This window comes from Leiobunum rupestre, chromosome 2, assembly GCF_980474605.1.
Source record: "Leiobunum rupestre chromosome 2, qqLeiRupe1.1.hap1, whole genome shotgun sequence".
NCBI lineage: Eukaryota > Metazoa > Arthropoda > Arachnida > Opiliones > Sclerosomatidae > Leiobunum > Leiobunum rupestre.
The window spans coordinates 27,597,547-27,614,556 of record NC_143385.1 but is presented as its reverse complement, the minus strand read 5'-3'; positions in this window follow the sequence as shown (position 1 = coordinate 27,614,556).

Here is a 17,010-nt window from a genome sequence, read left to right as displayed (position 1 = left end):
GAAAATCAATGTTTAGGACCTCATATGTATAGTTCGTTGTAGACACTCGAAAGGTACTCACAACGTCGATTAAAGACCAATATTACACACTATATGAAAATCTTAGTGTAGGACCTCATATGTATAGTTCGTTGTAGACACTCGAAAGGTACTCACAACAACGATTAAAGACCAATATTACACACTATATGAAAATCTAAGTGTAGGACCTCATATGTATAGTTCGTTCTAGACACTCGAAAGGTACTCACAAGGTTGTTTAACACTCGATTAGAAAATCAATGTTTAGGACCTCATATGTATAGTTCGTTATAGACACTCGAAAGGTACTCACAACGTCGATTAAAGACCAAAATTACACACTAATTTAAAATTTAAGTGTAGGACCTCATATGTATAGTTCGTTGTAAACACTCGAAAGGTACTCACAACGTCGATTGAAGACCAATATTACACACTATATGAACATCTAAGTGTAGGACCTCATATGTATAGTTCGTTGTAGACACTCGAAAGGTACTCACAACGTCGATTAAAGACCAAAATTACACACTAATTTAAAATTTAAGTGTAGGACCTCATATGTATAGTTCGTTGTAGACACTCGAGAGGTACTCACAACGTCGATTAAAGACCAATATTACACACTATATGAAAATCTAAGTGTAGGACCTCATATGTATAGTTTGTTGTAGACACTCGAAAGGTACTCACAACGTCGATTAAAGACCAATATTACACACTTTATGAAAATCTAAGTGTAGGACCTCATATGTATAGTTCGTTCTAGACACTCGAAAGGTACTCACAAGGTTGTTTAACACTCGATTAGAAAATCAATGTTTAGGACCTCATATGTATAGTTCGTTATAGACACTCGAAAGGTACTCACAACGTCGTTTAAAGACCAATATTACACACTATATGAAAATCTAAGTGTAGGACCTCATATGTATAGTTCGTTGTAGATACTCGAAAGGTTCTCACAACGTCGATTAAAGACCAAAATTACACACACACTAATTTAAAATTTAAGTGTAGGACCTCATATGTATAGTTCGTTCTAGACACTCGAAAGGTTCTCACAACGTCGTTTGACACACGATTAGAAAATCAAAGTGTAGGACCTCATATGTATAGTTCGTTGTAAACCCTCGAAAGGTACTCACAACGTCGATTAAAGACCAATATTACACACTATATGAAAATCTAAGTGTAGGACCTCATATGTATAGTTCGTTGTAGACACTCGAAAGGTACTCACAACGTCGATTAAAGACCAATATTACACACTATATGAAAATCTAAGTGTAGGACCTCATATGTATAGTTCGTTCTAGACACTCGAAAGGTACTCACAACGTCGATTAAAGACCAATATTACACACTATATGAACATCTAAGTGTAGGACCTCATATGTATAGTTCGTTGTAGACACTCGAGAGGTACTCACAACGTCGATTAAAGACCAATATTACACACTATATGAAAATCTAAGTGTAGGACCTCATATGTATAGTTCGTTGTAGACACTCGAAAGGTACTCACAACGTCGATTAAAGACCAATATTACACACTTTATGAAAATCTAAGTGTAGGACCTCATATGTATAGTTCGTTCTAGACACTCGAAAGGTACTCACAAGGTTGTTTAACACTCGATTAGAAAATTAATGTTTAGGACCTCATATGTATAGTTCGTTATAGACACTCGAAAGGTACTCACAACGTCGTTTAAAGACCAATATTACACACTATATGAAAATCTAAGTGTAGGACCTCATATGTATAGTTCGTTGTAGACACTCGAAAGGTTCTCACAACGTCGATTAAAGACCAAAATTACACACACACTAATTTTAAATTTAAGTGTAGGACCTCATATGTATAGTTCGTTCTAGACACTCGAAAGGTTCTCACAACGTCGTTTGACACACGATTAGAAAATCAAAGTGTAGGACCTCATATGTATAGTTCGTTGTAAACCCTCGAAAGGTACTCACAACGTCGATTAAAGACCAATATTACACACTATATGAAAATCTAAGTGTAGGACCTCATATGTATAGTTCGTTGTAGACACTCGAAAGGTACTCACAACGTCGATTAAAGACAAATATTACACACTATATGAAAATCTAAGTGTAGGACCTCACATGTATAGTTCGTTCTAGACACTCGAAAGGTACTCACAACGTCGATTAAAGACCAATATTACACACATTATGAAAATCTAAGTGTAGGACCTCATATGTATAGTTCGTTCTAGACACTCGAAAGGTACTCACAAGGTTGTTTAACACTCGATTAGAAAATCAATGGTTAGGACCTCATATGTATAGTTCGTTGTAGACACTCGAAAGGTACTCACAACGTCGATTAAAGACCAATATTACACACTATATGAAAATCTTAGTGTAGGACCTCATATGTATAGTTCGTTGTAGACACTCGAAAGGTACTCACAACAACGATTAAAGACCAATATTACACACTATATGAAAATCTAAGTGTAGGACCTCATATGTATAGTTCGTTCTAGACACTCGAAAGGTACTCACAAGGTTGTTTAACACTCGATTAGAAAATCAATGTTTAGGACCTCATATGTATAGTTCGTTATAGACACTCGAAAGGTACTCACAACGTCGATTAAAGACCAAAATTACACACTAATTTAAAATTTAAGTGTAGGACCTCATATGTATAGTTCGTTGTAAACACTCGAAAGGTACTCACAACGTCGATTGAAGACCAATATTACACACTATATGAACATCTAAGTGTAGGACCTCATATGTATAGTTCGTTGTAGACACTCGAAAGGTACTCACAACGTCGATTAAAGACCAAAATTACACACTAATTTAAAATTTAAGTGTAGGACCTCATATGTATAGTTCGTTGTAGACACTCGAGAGGTACTCACAACGTCGATTAAAGACCAATATTACACACTATATGAAAATCTAAGTGTAGGACCTCATATGTATAGTTTGTTGTAGACACTCGAAAGGTACTCACAACGTCGATTAAAGACCAATATTACACACTTTATGAAAATCTAAGTGTAGGACCTCATATGTATAGTTCGTTCTAGACACTCGAAAGGTACTCACAAGGTTGTTTAACACTCGATTAGAAAATCAATGTTTAGGACCTCATATGTATAGTTCGTTATAGACACTCGAAAGGTACTCACAACGTCGTTTAAAGACCAATATTACACACTATATGAAAATCTAAGTGTAGGACCTCATATGTATAGTTCGTTGTAGATACTCGAAAGGTTCTCACAACGTCGATTAAAGACCAAAATTACACACACACTAATTTAAAATTTAAGTGTAGGACCTCATATGTATAGTTCGTTCTAGACACTCGAAAGGTTCTCACAACGTCGTTTGACACACGATTAGAAAATCAAAGTGTAGGACCTCATATGTATAGTTCGTTGTAAACCCTCGAAAGGTACTCACAACGTCGATTAAAGACCAATATTACACACTATATGAAAATCTAAGTGTAGGACCTCATATGTATAGTTCGTTGTAGACACTCGAAAGGTACTCACAACGTCGATTAAAGACCAATATTACACACTATATGAAAATCTAAGTGTAGGACCTCATATGTATAGTTCGTTCTAGACACTCGAAAGGTACTCACAACGTCGATTAAAGACCAATATTACACACTATATGAACATCTAAGTGTAGGACCTCATATGTATAGTTCGTTGTAGACACTCGAGAGGTACTCACAACGTCGATTAAAGACCAATATTACACACTATATGAAAATCTAAGTGTAGGACCTCATATGTATAGTTCGTTGTAGACACTCGAAAGGTACTCACAACGTCGATTAAAGACCAATATTACACACTTTATGAAAATCTAAGTGTAGGACCTCATATGTATAGTTCGTTCTAGACACTCGAAAGGTACTCACAAGGTTGTTTAACACTCGATTAGAAAATTAATGTTTAGGACCTCATATGTATAGTTCGTTATAGACACTCAAAAGGTACTCACAACGTCGTTTAAAGACCAATATTACACACTATATGAAAATCTAAGTGTAGGACCTCATATGTATAGTTCGTTGTAGACACTCGAAAGGTTCTCACAACGTCGATTAAAGACCAAAATTACACACACACTAATTTTAAATTTAAGTGTAGGACCTCATATGTATAGTTCGTTCTAGACACTCGAAAGGTTCTCACAACGTCGTTTGACACACGATTAGAAAATCAAAGTGTAGGACCTCATATGTATAGTTCGTTGTAAACCCTCGAAAGGTACTCACAACGTCGATTAAAGACCAATATTACACACTATATGAAAATCTAAGTGTAGGACCTCATATGTATAGTTCGTTGTAGACACTCGAAAGGTACTCACAACGTCGATTAAAGACCAAAATTACACACTAATTTAAAATTTAAGTGTAGGACCTCATATGTATAGTTCGTTGTAGACACTCGAGAGGTACTCACAACGTCGATTAAAGACCAATATTACACACTATATGAAAATCTAAGTGTAGGACCTCATATGTATAGTTTGTTGTAGACACTCGAAAGGTACTCACAACGTCGATTAAAGACCAATATTACACACTTTATGAAAATCTAAGTGTAGGACCTCATATGTATAGTTCGTTCTAGACACTCGAAAGGTACTCACAAGGTTGTTTAACACTCGATTAGAAAATCAATGTTTAGGACCTCATATGTATAGTTCGTTATAGACACTCGAAAGGTACTCACAACGTCGTTTAAAGACCAATATTACACACTATATGAAAATCTAAGTGTAGGACCTCATATGTATAGTTCGTTGTAGATACTCGAAAGGTTCTCACAACGTCGATTAAAGACCAAAATTACACACACACTAATTTAAAATTTAAGTGTAGGACCTCATATGTATAGTTCGTTCTAGACACTCGAAAGGTTCTCACAACGTCGTTTGACACACGATTAGAAAATCAAAGTGTAGGACCTCATATGTATAGTTCGTTGTAAACCCTCGAAAGGTACTCACAACGTCGATTAAAGACCAATATTACACACTATATGAAAATCTAAGTGTAGGACCTCATATGTATAGTTCGTTGTAGACACTCGAAAGGTACTCACAACGTCGATTAAAGACCAATATTACACACTATATGAAAATCTAAGTGTAGGACCTCATATGTATAGTTCGTTCTAGACACTCGAAAGGTACTCACAACGTCGATTAAAGACCAATATTACACACTATATGAACATCTAAGTGTAGGACCTCATATGTATAGTTCGTTGTAGACACTCGAGAGGTACTCACAACGTCGATTAAAGACCAATATTACACACTATATGAAAATCTAAGTGTAGGACCTCATATGTATAGTTCGTTGTAGACACTCGAAAGGTACTCACAACGTCGATTAAAGACCAATATTACACACTTTATGAAAATCTAAGTGTAGGACCTCATATGTATAGTTCGTTCTAGACACTCGAAAGGTACTCACAAGGTTGTTTAACACTCGATTAGAAAATTAATGTTTAGGACCTCATATGTATAGTTCGTTATAGACACTCAAAAGGTACTCACAACGTCGTTTAAAGACCAATATTACACACTATATGAAAATCTAAGTGTAGGACCTCATATGTATAGTTCGTTGTAGACACTCGAAAGGTTCTCACAACGTCGATTAAAGACCAAAATTACACACACACTAATTTTAAATTTAAGTGTAGGACCTCATATGTATAGTTCGTTCTAGACACTCGAAAGGTTCTCACAACGTCGTTTGACACACGATTAGAAAATCAAAGTGTAGGACCTCATATGTATAGTTCGTTGTAAACCCTCGAAAGGTACTCACAACGTCGATTAAAGACCAATATTACACACTATATGAAAATCTAAGTGTAGGACCTCATATGTATAGTTCATTGTAGACATTCGAGAGGTACTCACAACGTCGATTAAAGACCAATATTACACACTATATGAAAATCTAAGTGTAGGACCTCATATGTATAGTTCGTTGTAGACACTCGAAAGGTACTCACAACGTCGATTAAAGACCAAAATTACACAATAATTTAAAATTTAAGTGTAGGACCTCATATGTATAGTTCGTTGTAGACACTCGAAAGGTACTCACAAGGTTGTTTAACACTCGATTAGAAAATCAATGTTTAGGACCTCATATGTATAGTTCGTTGTAGACACTCGAAAGGTACTCACAACGTCGATTAAAGACCAATATTACACACTATATGAAAATCTAAGTGTAGGACCTCATATGTATAGTTCGTTCTAGACACTCGAAAGGTTCTCACAACGTCGATTAAGGACCAATATTACACACTATATGAAAATCTTAGTGTAGGACCTCATATGTATAGTTCGTTGTAAACACTCGAAAGGTACTCACAACGTCGTTTAACACACGATTAGATAGTCAAAATTAAGGACCTCATATGTATAGTTTGTTCTAGACACTCGAAAGGTACTCACAACGTCGATTAAAGACCAAATTTACACACTAATTTAAAATTTAAGTGTAGGACCTCATATGTATAGTTCGTTGTAAACACTCGAAAGGTACTCACAACGTCGATTAAAGACCAATATTACACACTATATGAAAATCTAAGTGTAGGATCTCTTACGTATAGTTCATTGTAGACACTCGAGAGGTACTCACAACGTCGATTAAAGACCAATATTACACACTATATGAAAATCTAAGTGTAGGACCTCATATGTATAGTTCGTTGTAGACACTCGAAAGGTACTCACAACGTCGATTAAAGACCAATATTACACATTATATGAAAATCTAAGTGTAGGACCTCATATGTATAGTTCGTTGTAGACACTCGAAAGGTACTCACAAGGTTGTTTAACACTCGATTAGAAAATCAATGTTTAGGACCTCATATGTATAGATCGTTGTAGACACTCGAAAGGTACTCACAACGTCGATTAAAGACCAATATTACACACTATATGAAATTTTAAGTGTAGGACCTCATATGTATAGTTCGTTGTAGACACTCGAAAGGTTCTCACAACGTCGATTAAAGACCAAAATTACACACACACTAATTTAAAATTTAAGTGTAGGACCTCATATGTATAGTTCGTTCTAGACACTCGAAAGGTTCTCACAACGTCGTTTGACACACGATTAGAACATCAAAGTGTAGGACCTCATATGTATAGTTCGTTGTAAACCCTCGAAAGGTACTCACAACGTCGATTAAAGACCAATATTACACACTATATGAAAATCTAAGTGTAGGACCTCATATGTATAGTTCGTTCTAGACACTCGAAAGGTTCTCACAACGTCGTTTGACACACGATTAGAAAATTAAAGTGTAGGATCTCATACGTATAGTTCATTGTAGACACTCGAGAGCTACTCACAACGTCGATTAAAGACCAATATTACACACTATATGAAAATCTAAGTATAGGACCTCATATGTATAGTTCGTTATAGACACTCGAAAGGTACTCACAACGTCGTTTAAAGACCAATATTACACACTATATGAAAATCTAAGTGTAGGACCTCATATGTATAGTTCGTTGTAGATACTCGAAAGGTTCTCACAACGTCGATTAAAGACCAAAATTACACACACACTAATTTAAAATTTAAGTGTAGGACCTCATATGTATAGTTCGTTCTAGACACTCGAAAGGTTCTCACAACGTCGTTTGACACACGATTAGAAAATCAAAGTGTAGGACCTCATATGTATAGTTCGTTGTAAACCCTCGAAAGGTACTCACAACGTCGATTAAAGACCAATATTACACACTATATGAAAATCTAAGTTTAGGACCTCATATGTATAGTTCGTTGTAGACACTCGAAAGGTACTCACAACGTCGATTAAAGACCAATATTACACACTATATGAAAATCTAAGTGTAGGACCTCATATGTATAGTTCGTTCTAGACACTCGAAAGGTACTCACAACGTCGATTAAAGACCAATATTACACACTATATGAACATCTAAGTGTAGGACCTCATATGTATAGTTCGTTGTAGACACTCGAGAGGTACTCACAACGTCGATTAAAGACCAATATTACACACTATATGAAAATCTAAGTGTAGGACCTCATATGTATAGTTCGTTGTAGACACTCGAAAGGTACTCACAACGTCGATTAAAGACCAATATTACACACTTTATGAAAATCTAAGTGTAGGACCTCATATGTATAGTTCGTTCTAGACACTCGAAAGGTACTCACAAGGTTGTTTAACACTCGATTAGAAAATTAATGTTTAGGACCTCATATGTATAGTTCGTTATAGACACTCAAAAGGTACTCACAACGTCGTTTAAAGACCAATATTACACACTATATGAAAATCTAAGTGTAGGACCTCATATGTATAGTTCGTTGTAGACACTCGAAAGGTTCTCACAACGTCGATTAAAGACCAAAATTACACACACACTAATTTTAAATTTAAGTGTAGGACCTCATATGTATAGTTCGTTCTAGACACTCGAAAGGTTCTCACAACGTCGTTTGACACACGATTAGAAAATCAAAGTGTAGGACCTCATATGTATAGTTCGTTGTAAACCCTCGAAAGGTACTCACAACGTCGATTAAAGACCAATATTACACACTATATGAAAATCTAAGTGTAGGACCTCATATGTATAGTTCATTGTAGACATTCGAGAGGTACTCACAACGTCGATTAAAGACCAATATTACACACTATATGAAAATCTAAGTGTAGGACCTCATATGTATAGTTCGTTGTAGACACTCGAAAGGTACTCACAACGTCGATTAAAGACCAAAATTACACAATAATTTAAAATTTAAGTGTAGGACCTCATATGTATAGTTCGTTGTAGACACTCGAAAGGTACTCACAAGGTTGTTTAACACTCGATTAGAAAATCAATGTTTAGGACCTCATATGTATAGTTCGTTGTAGACACTCGAAAGGTACTCACAACGTCGATTAAAGACCAATATTACACACTATATGACAATCTAAGTGTAGGACCTCATATGTATAGTTCGTTCTAGACACTCGAAAGGTTCTCACAACGTCGATTAAGGACCAATATTACACACTATATGAAAATCTAAGTGTAGGACCTCATATGTATAGTTCGTTGTAAACACTCGAAAGGTACTCACAACGTCGTTTAACACACGATTAGATAGTCAAAATTAAGGACCTCATATGTATAGTTTGTTCTAGACACTCGAAAGGTACTCACAACGTCGATTAAAGACCAAATTTACACACTAATTTAAAATTTAAGTGTAGGACCTCATATGTATAGTTCGTTGTAAACACTCGAAAGGTACTCACAACGTCGATTAAAGACCAATATTACACACTATATGAAAATCTAAGTGTAGGATCTCTTACGTATAGTTCATTGTAGACACTCGAGAGGTACTCACAACGTCGATTAAAGACCAATATTACACACTATATGAAAATCTAAGTGTAGGACCTCATATGTATAGTTCGTTGTAGACACTCGAAAGGTACTCACAACGTCGATTAAAGACCAATATTACACATTATATGAAAATCTAAGTGTAGGACCTCATATGTATAGTTCGTTGTAGACACTCGAAAGGTACTCACAAGGTTGTTTAACACTCGATTAGAAAATCAATGTTTAGGACCTCATATGTATAGTTCGTTGTAGACACTCGAAAGGTACTCACAACGTCGATTAAAGACCAATATTACACACTATATGAAAATTTAAGTGTAGGACCTCATATGTATAGTTCGTTGTAGACACTCGAAAGGTTCTCACAACGTCGATTAAAGACCAAAATTACACACACACTAATTTAAAATTTAAGTGTAGGACCTCATATGTATAGTTCGTTCTAGACACTCGAAAGGTTCTCACAACGTCGTTTGACACACGATTAGAACATCAAAGTGTAGGACCTCATATGTATAGTTCGTTGTAAACCCTCGAAAGGTACTCACAACGTCGATTAAAGACCAATATTACACACTATATGAAAATCTAAGTGTAGGACCTCATATGTATAGTTCGTTCTAGACACTCGAAAGGTTCTCACAACGTCGTTTGACACACGATTAGAAAATTAAAGTGTAGGATCTCATACGTATAGTTCATTGTAGACACTCGAGAGCTACTCACAACGTCGATTAAAGACCAATATTACACACTATATGAAAATCTAAGTATAGGACCTCATATGTATAGTTCGTTGTAGACACTCGAAAGGTACTCACAACGTCGATTAAAGACCAATATTACACACTTTATGAAAATCTAAGTGTAGGACCTCATATGTATAGTTCGTTCTAGACACTCGAAAGGTTCTCACAACGTCGATTAAAGACCAAAATTACACGCTAATTTAAAATTTAAGTGTAAGACCTCATATGTATAGTTCGTTGTAAACCCTCGAAAGGTACTCACAACGTCGATTAAAGACCAATATTGCACACTATATGAAAATCTAAGTTTAGGACCTCATATGTATAGTTCGTTGTAGACACTCGAAAGGTACTCACAACGTCGATTAAAGACCAATATTACACCCTATATGAAAATCTAAATGTAGGACCTCATATGTATAGTTCGTTCTAGACACTCGAAAGGTTCTCACAACGTCGTTTGACACACGATTAGAAAATTAAAGTGTAGGACCTCATATGTATAGTTTGTTCTAGACACTAGAAAGGTACTCACAACGTCGATTGAAGACCAATATTACACACTATATGAAAATCTAAGTGTAGGACCTCATATGTAGAGTTCGTTCTAGACACTCGAAAGGTTCTCACAACGTCGATTAAAGACCAAAATTACACACTATATGAAAATCTAAGTGTAGGACCTCATATGTATAGTTCGTTGTAGACACTCGAAAGGTACTCACAACGTCGATTAAAGACCAAAATTACACACTAATTTAAAATTTAAGTGTAGGACCTCATATGTATAGTTCGTTGTAGACACTCGAAAGGTACTCACAACGTCGATTAAAGACCAATATTACACACTTTATGAAAATCTAAGTGTAGGACCTCATATGTATAGTTCGTTCTAGACACTCGAAAGGTACTCACAAGGTTGTTTAACACTCGATTAGAAAATCAATGTTTAGGACCTCATATGTATAGTTCGTTATAGACACTCGAAAGGTACTCACAACGTCGATTAAAGACCAATATTACACACTATATGAAAATCTAAGTGTAGGACCTCATATGTATAGTTCGTTGTAGACACTCGAAAGGTTCTCACAACGTCGATTAAAGACCAAAATTACACACACACTAATTTAAAATTTAAGTGTAGGACCTCATATGTATAGTTCGTTCTAGACACTCGAAAGGTTCTCACAACGTCGTTTGACACACGATTAGAAAATCAAAGTGTAGGACCTCATATGTATAGTTCGTTGTAAACCCTCGAAAGGTACTCACAACGTCGATTAAAGACCAATATTACACACTATATGAAAATCTAAGTGTAGGACCTCATATGTATAGTTCGTTCTAGACACTCGAAAGGTTTTCACAACGTCGTTTGACACACGATTAGAAAATTAAAGTGTAGGATCTCATACGTATAGTTCATTGTAGACACTCGAGAGGTACTCACAACGTCGATTAAAGACCAATATTACACACTTTATGAAAATCTAAGTATAGGACCTCATATGTATAGTTCGTTGTAGACACTCGAAAGGTACTCACAACGTCGATTAAAGACCAATATTACACACTTTATGAAAATCTAAGTGTAGGACCTCATATGTATAGTTCGTTCTAGACACTCGAAAGGTTCTCACAACGTCGATTAAAGACCAAAATTACACGCTAATTTAAAATTTAAGTGTAAGACCTCATATGTATAGTTCGTTGTAAACCCTCGAAAGGTTCTCACAACGTCGATTAAAGACCAATATTGCACACTATATGAAAATCTAAGTTTAGGACCTCATATGTATAGTTCGTTGTAGACACTCGAAAGGTACTCACAACGTCGATTAAAGACCAATATTACACCCTATATGAAAATCTAAATGTAGGACCTCATATGTATAGTTCGTTCTAGACACTCGAAAGGTTCTCACAACGTCGTTTGACACACGATTAGAAAATTAAAGTGTAGGACCTCATATGTATAGTTTGTTCTAGACACTAGAAAGGTACTCACAACGTCGATTGAAGACCAATATTACACACTATATGAAAATCTAAGTGTAGGACCTCATATGTATAGTTCGTTGTAGACACTCGAAAGGTTCTCACAACGTCGATTAAAGACCAAAATTACACACACACTAATTTAAAATTTAAGTGTAGGACCTCATATGTATAGTTCGTTCTAGACACTCGAAAGGTTCTCACAACGTCGTTTGACACACGATTAGAAAATCAAAGTGTAGGACCTCATATGTATAGTTCGTTGTAGACACTCGAAAGGTACTCACAAGGTTGTTTAACACTCGATTAGAAAATCAATGTTTAGGACCTCATATGTATAGTTCGTTGTAGACACTCGAAAAGTACTCACAACGTCGATTAAAGACCAATATTACACACTATATGAAAATCTAAGTATAGGACCTCATATGTATAGTTCGTTGTAGACACTCGAAAGGTACTCACAACGTCGATTAAAGACCAATATTACACACTTTATGAAAATCTAAGTGTAGGACCTCATATGTATAGTTCGTTCTAGACACTCGAAAGGTTCTCACAACGTCGATTAAAGACCAAAATTACACGCTAATTTAAAATTTAAGTGTAAGACCTCATATGTATAGTTCGTTGTAAACCCTCGAAAGGTTCTCACAACGTCGATTAAAGACCAATATTGCACACTATATGAAAATCTAAGTTTAGGACCTCATATGTATAGTTCGTTGTAGACACTCGAAAGGTACTCACAACGTCGATTAAAGACCAATATTACACCCTATATGAAAATCTAAATGTAGGACCTCATATGTATAGTTCGTTCTAGACACTCGAAAGGTTCTCACAACGTCGTTTGACACACGATTAGAAAATTAAAGTGTAGGACCTCATATGTATAGTTTGTTCTAGACACTAGAAAGGTACTCACAACGTCGATTGAAGACCAATATTACACACTATATGAAAATCTAAGTGTAGGACCTCATATGTATAGTTCGTTGTAGACACTCGAAAGGTACTCACAACGTCGATTAAAGACCAATATTACACACTATATGAAAATCTAAGTGTAGGACCTCACATGTATAGTTCGTTCTAGACACTCGAAAGGTACTCACAACGTCGATTAAAGACCAATATTACACACTTTATGAAAATCTAAGTGTAGGACCTCATATGTATAGTTCGTTGTAGACACTCGAAAAGTACTCACAACGTCGATTAAAGACCAATATTACACACTATATGAAAATCTTAGTGTAGGACCTCATATGTATAGTTCTTTGTAGACACTCGAAAGGTACTCACAACAACGATTAAAGACCAATATTACACACTATATGAAAATCTAAGTGTAGGACCTCATATGTATAGTTCGTTCTAGACACTCGAAAGGTACTCACAAGGTTGTTTAACACTCGATTAGAAAATCAATGTTTAGGACCTCATATGTATAGTTCGTTATAGACACTCGAAAGGTACTCACAACGTCGATTAAAGACCAATATTACACACTATATGAAAATCTAAGTGTAGGACCTCATATGTATAGTTCGTTGTAGACACTCGAAAGGTTCTCACAACGTCGATTAAAGACCAAAATTACACACACACTAATTTAAAATTTAAGTGTAGGACCTCATATGTATAGTTCGTTCTAGACACTCGAAAGGTTCTCACAACGTCGTTTGACACACGATTAGAAAATCAAAGTGTAGGACCTCATATGTATAGTTCGTTGTAAACCCTCGAAAGGTACTCACAACGTCGATTAAAGACCAATATTACACACTATATGAAAATCTAAGTGTAGGACCTCATATGTATAGTTCGTTCTAGACACTCGAAAGGTTTTCACAACGTCGTTTGACACACGATTAGAAAATTAAAGTGTAGGATCTCATACGTATAGTTCATTGTAGACACTCGAGAGGTACTCACAACGTCGATTAAAGACCAATATTACACACTTTATGAAAATCTAAGTATAGGACCTCATATGTATAGTTCGTTGTAGACACTCGAAAGGTACTCACAACGTCGATTAAAGACCAATATTACACACTTTATGAAAATCTAAGTGTAGGACCTCATATGTATAGTTCGTTCTAGACACTCGAAAGGTTCTCACAACGTCGATTAAAGACCAAAATTACACGCTAATTTAAAATTTAAGTGTAAGACCTCATATGTATAGTTCGTTGTAAACCCTCGAAAGGTTCTCACAACGTCGATTAAAGACCAATATTGCACACTATATGAAAATCTAAGTTTAGGACCTCATATGTATAGTTCGTTGTAGACACTCGAAAGGTACTCACAACGTCGATTAAAGACCAATATTACACCCTATATGAAAATCTAAATGTAGGACCTCATATGTATAGTTCGTTCTAGACACTCGAAAGGTTCTCACAACGTCGTTTGACACACGATTAGAAAATTAAAGTGTAGGACCTCATATGTATAGTTTGTTCTAGACACTAGAAAGGTACTCACAACGTCGATTGAAGACCAATATTACACACTATATGAAAATCTAAGTGTAGGACCTCATATGTATAGTTCGTTGTAGACACTCGAAAGGTTCTCACAACGTCGATTAAAGACCAAAATTACACACACACTAATTTAAAATTTAAGTGTAGGACCTCATATGTATAGTTCGTTCTAGACACTCGAAAGGTTCTCACAACGTCGTTTGACACACGATTAGAAAATCAAAGTGTAGGACCTCATATGTATAGTTCGTTGTAGACACTCGAAAGGTACTCACAAGGTTGTTTAACACTCGATTAGAAAATCAATGTTTAGGACCTCATATGTATAGTTCGTTGTAGACACTCGAAAAGTACTCACAACGTCGATTAAAGACCAATATTACACACTATATGAAAATCTAAGTATAGGACCTCATATGTATAGTTCGTTGTAGACACTCGAAAGGTACTCACAACGTCGATTAAAGACCAATATTACACACTTTATGAAAATCTAAGTGTAGGACCTCATATGTATAGTTCGTTCTAGACACTCGAAAGGTTCTCACAACGTCGATTAAAGACCAAAATTACACGCTAATTTAAAATTTAAGTGTAAGACCTCATATGTATAGTTCGTTGTAAACCCTCGAAAGGTTCTCACAACGTCGATTAAAGACCAATATTGCACACTATATGAAAATCTAAGTTTAGGACCTCATATGTATAGTTCGTTGTAGACACTCGAAAGGTACTCACAACGTCGATTAAAGACCAATATTACACCCTATATGAAAATCTAAATGTAGGACCTCATATGTATAGTTCGTTCTAGACACTCGAAAGGTTCTCACAACGTCGTTTGACACACGATTAGAAAATTAAAGTGTAGGACCTCATATGTATAGTTTGTTCTAGACACTAGAAAGGTACTCACAACGTCGATTGAAGACCAATATTACACACTATATGAAAATCTAAGTGTAGGACCTCATATGTATAGTTCGTTGTAGACACTCGAAAGGTACTCACAACGTCGATTAAAGACCAATATTACACACTATATGAAAATCTAAGTGTAGGACCTCACATGTATAGTTCGTTCTAGACACTCGAAAGGTACTCACAACGTCGATTAAAGACCAATATTACACACTTTATGAAAATCTAAGTGTAGGACCTCATATGTATAGTTCGTTGTAGACACTCGAAAAGTACTCACAACGTCGATTAAAGACCAATATTACACACTATATGAAAATCTTAGTGTAGGACCTCATATGTATAGTTCTTTGTAGACACTCGAAAGGTACTCACAACAACGATTAAAGACCAATATTACACACTATATGAAAATCTAAGTGTAGGACCTCATATGTATAGTTCGTTCTAGACACTCGAAAGGTACTCACAAGGTTGTTTAACACTCGATTAGAAAATCAATGTTTAGGACCTCATATGTATAGTTCGTTATAGACACTCGAAAGGTACTCACAACGTCGATTAAAGACCAATATTACACACTATATGAAAATCTAAGTGTAGGACCTCATATGTATAGTTCGTTGTAGACACTCGAAAGGTTCTCACAACGTCGATTAAAGACCAAAATTACACACACACTAATTTAAAATTTAAGTGTAGGACCTCATATGTATAGTTCGTTCTAGACACTCGAAAGGTTCTCACAACGTCGTTTGACACACGATTAGAAAATCAAAGTGTAGGACCTCATATGTATAGTTCGTTGTAGACACTCGAAAGGTACTCACAAGGTTGTTTAACACTCGATTAGAAAATCAATGTTTAGGACCTCATATGTATAGTTCGTTGTAGACACTCGAAAGGTACTCACAACAACGATTAAAGACCAATATTACACACTATATGAAAATCTAAGTGTAGGACCTCATATGTATAGTTCGTTCTAGACACTCGAAAGGTACTCACAAGGTTGTTTAACACTCGATTAGAAAATCAATGTTTAGGACCTCATATGTATAGTTCGTTATAGACACTCGAAAGGTACTCACAACGTCGATTAAAGACCAATATTACACACTATATGAAAATCTAAGTGTAGGACCTCATATGTATAGTTCGTTGTAGACACTCGAAAGGTTCTCACAACGTCGATTAAAGACCAAAATTACACACACACTAATTTAAAATTTAAGTGTAGGACCTCATATGTATAGTTCGTTCTAGACACTCGAAAGGTTCTCACAACGTCGTTTGACACACGATTAGAAAATCAAAGTGTAGGACCTCATATGTATAGTTCATTGTAG